This window comes from Echinops telfairi, unplaced genomic scaffold, assembly GCF_000313985.2.
Source record: "Echinops telfairi isolate 266 unplaced genomic scaffold, ASM31398v2 ScPeMD7_7469;HRSCAF=8507_1, whole genome shotgun sequence".
Taxonomy (NCBI): Eukaryota; Metazoa; Chordata; class Mammalia; order Afrosoricida; family Tenrecidae; genus Echinops; species Echinops telfairi.
In genome coordinates, this window is record NW_022111373.1 from 11,832,640 (window position 1) to 11,836,956 (window position 4,317).

Below are 4,317 nucleotides of genomic sequence, written 5' to 3' on the forward strand. Positions count from 1 at the left end.
ATACCTTTCACTGTTTTGTAGCCTGATGCATTAATCAACAAATAAGCTTAAAAATAAAACTAATGTTTGGTAACCCTAGTTGAAGGGTAATTATTCTTTTCAAGCAGTTTCTATTGTGATTAATACTTTTACTTTGCTAAAGGGATTTACTGAATATACAAACATATATTGCACATATATCAAAGACTAACTAATGCTAAACCTTTTGCTGTTCACCTTCTCTGCATCTAAAGATGACAGAATCTAAAAGTGGTACCCACTCTCGAGGATTTCTGTACTGCTTATCCAGGCTTAAATATCTTCTCATTTGCATAATGGCTGCAGCCCATCAGCTAATAGTACTTACAAAAGCTATATGGTCAGTATTTGGAAGGCCAGTCATTAGCTAATGTGAGTCATTTCCAGATGACATGGAGATCATTCATACTGTCAGCATGAATTCTATTTGAGTAGTATGGCATCTACCAGGACTGACCTTATAAAGAAATATGGGCAGTGGCTTATGTGGCAACTCTTAAGGGATCCTGAATATGCCTCCTATGTGTCCATCACAAACGATGAAGTCCAGGTTGAAACAAACACTGGAGCTTGAGAGAGCTAGGGGACGGATGAGATTAAAAGGGGGGGGGGGAGTCCGAAAGGAGTTGGAGGACAGCGACGTTAGAATAGGTTAGAATAGAAGCTAGATTGTACTGCCGGTGCTGTGTGCCCTTGAGACCACCCCAACGCAAACAACAGAAGGACACCCCGCCAGGTTCTGTGCCTCTCTCTCTTAGAAAATTGGTCTAACCCAATAGGACCCAAGTCATGGTACTTTCCCACAGCCTCGCATGCATGAGAAAGTTGGACAACGAATCAGGAAGAATGAAGAAGAAGCAATGCATTTGGATTATGGTGCTGGCAAAGATATTGCAAGGACCCTGGGCTGCAGAAAGAACAAATAAATCTGTCTTGGAGGTACAGCCAGAATGTCCCTTGGTGGCAAGGATGGCAATACTTGGTTTCATTTACTTTGGACATGTTGTCCGTCCTTGGAGGCCCTTGTGCTGGGTAAAGTAGCAAGGCAGCAAAAAAGAAGTTCCTCCCCAAGTCGGATGGACACCTGTCACAGCACTGAGCTCAACCGGAAGAACAGCTGTGAGGACGGCGCAAGAGGGAGCTGCGATTCCTTCTGTGGGGCGCAGGGCGACAATGAGTTGGAACTGGCTAGACGCACCCAACAACCCCTCCCCCCCAACATTTTTTTCTTTGTGGGTTTGCATTATATGTTCATCATGGGTAAGAGAAGATTCTGCGTAGTGTGTTTATTGAGGAAGTAGAAGCGTCCATGATCATTAGCTCTTCTTTTCCAATTGACATACATTTATTTAATTGCATTTTATTTTCCAAAGACAAATTCCTTAACAATCTCTAATTCAAGGGAGGAGGGGGGACTAAAGTAGCTTTCATGATGTATTTGGAAGGAAGTAAACCACAAATACTCACTAAACAAAACAATACACACAAACTCAAACTCTCCAATTGCCAGCACACACACACAATCACAAAACACTTTTGTGTTTCAGAAGTAAGTAACCATGCTAAAACTAAAAGCAACAGAAAACTACTTCAGGAAGCCAAGAGCTGCTGAAACTGCCAGTTCTGTAATTTTTATCTTTGAACTTTACCAGGAAGCAGAATCATAACCCTGCCTGGCATTTCGTTCATCCTACAGTAGCCTTAGGGTGAAGCCTGGGTGGGTGGGTGCGGGGATCAGAGTCTCTCTTACTTGGTACTTTGGCAAATGAATATGATGCAGTCAAAGAAAGAGGCTCTGGGATATGGCAAACTTGCTTTAATTCCACGCATGTCAGTCAATATCTAGGTCTTATAAATTAAATTCCCTCAAGACATAGCCAACTTTAAGCTCCAGCTCCCCCTTAGCAAACGCATTTCTTTCATTTCCACCCTGTGCTCTTTCAGCCTGTGCGGTCAGCAGCCCCTGAGCCCATTTGGGCTGACCTCTAGAATCAGGTTTCTGCCGTCTGGGTTGCGAGGTCCCAGATGAGCTCACCACGGATAGAAGATGGGCCTATTTAAAAAGAGAACTGCTTGGTTTGTTTTGTGCGTGGAAACTTTGGTTCAAGTAGAAAATGCCATCCCCTGGATTCTCAGTAAGCACCTGTCACAATGGCTGAACCTTAAATTCTAAAGGAGAGAATGAGTGTCTAGGGACTTTTTAATATACAGCCCATGTTTCAAAGGGAAACCGTGAGGTCATCTAAGATGTAGTAGAAACAATCCATGCCAAAGGGGAAATAATTAAAAAGAAAAAAGGTAATGCTGGGAACATTAAAACAGAAGTGAGACAGGAGGCTCACCGCTGTGAGAGTGATGTGTCTACTAACAGCACTGACACCATCTGGGAGGTTTGTTGATTTTTAGAAATACCCAATCCTGTAAGTCTGAATTGTAACAGTATTCTCAGGGGATTCATATATGTTATTGTTTATACTTCTCTAGATTGTAATTGTTGAAAGTTAACATTATGGATTGTTTACTGTCACAATATGAGTGTGCTAGATCCTAATCTATGTATGTGTGGGAACCCTGGTGACATAGTGGTTTTCAGTTGGGCTGTGATCCCCAAGAGCAGAAGTTTGAAACCACCAGCCACTCAGAGGGAGACAAAGAGGATTTTTCCCTCCTGTAAGCAGTTACAGTGTCAGAAACTGAGTTGGCATCAACTTAAGACAGGGAGTTTGTTTTTTTTTAATTTATATTTTAATAATAAATTATTTGCTATTAATTATGCCCATTATTAATCTGAATGAGAAATACTACTCATTTACCTTCATACTCAGAAAGCAGTACTTAACAGTGTCTGAAAAAGTGATTTATAATGCTTAATTATTTTTATTATTTTCAAACCTCTAACTTTGTTTTAAATATTTTCTTTAATACTTCTTTTTCAGCATCGAATATCATTGCTTAAAAAAATGTAAACAAGAAAATTTCATTCAAATATTTAGATATCACTGCACATGTACACTCATAAACATGTATATAAATATATAAAGTGTAAGATAGAGAAATTGTAGCCTTATTTATTTATCAAAAAGACACTTAGACTCAGAAGTTAAGTATAAGGTCATAAAACTTGTAAGTGGAAGTCTAGTTCCCTTGACCATAATCTCACATTATATTTAGTAATGTTGAGGCTCAAATATTTAAAAAAGTAATTTCAATAGTGTTCCTTAATAAATTTCAACTAAGAATCAGTTTACACCTTGAATGGTATGGTTTTTACGCTCCTGTGCTTGTGGCGTCTTTAAACTAATCCATGAAGTGTTCATCTTGTGAACCCTTGGTGGTGCTGTTGGGTCAAGAACTGAACTGCTACCCACAAAGAGGCCATCAATTCCAACCCACTCGCTACTGGTGGAAGGAAGAGTTCCCATAAACATTTGCAGCCTTGGAAACCCTGCACAGGGTTGCTATGAGTTGAAATAGATTTGATTCCAGTGAGTTGGTATACTATGTAATCCTACAGAGAGGACACCTAATGGCTCAGGTAAGCATCCCACTTCTAACCAAAGGCCAGTGGTTCAAATCCACCAGCCTCTCAACAGGAAAAGATACGGCAGTCTGCTTCTGTGACTATTTCCAGCCTTTGGAATCGCTACAAGGCAGTTCTACTCTACTCTTTAGGTTAACTATAGTCAGAATTTGGTGATAGTGTGTATTTTTAATGTTTTATGACCATGGACACTCTCTAACAAGGAGATGAAAATTAATTTACACATACAGATTTCAACTCCAGGAAATTTTTATTTTACTTAGTTATGACAAAGTTTAAAAACTTGAAAGCCATTCTCACCTTTGATTGTATATAATCTACTACTTTGTTATGATGGAAATCATAATATATATAACATGTGAAAATGAATTTACTAAATAAATATTTTGCATACTCTTTTTACTAAGAGTCAGAATAACTGCAAAATCAATCATTAAAATTACTTATTAATCAATCATTAAAATACTTAAAATTTATTATTTATAAGGTGAGATTTCAATAGATTAATTGTATCTATTGTTCCAATATCAATTCCATCAATATCAAAATGTCCAAAAGTCTCATGTGGGCATGATTCATATAAACTTCCCATAGCTATTTTGAAGAAAACACCGTAACAATAGACTTAATATTAGAGATACAGGGACTCCAAATATTCCCATGAAGTTGAAAAGAAGTCAGGTAAGCATGTGCAGAGGACAGATTTGACCTTTTTGGGTTTTCTAGGATCTGCTATAACTCGCTGGAGGTGTTCTGGA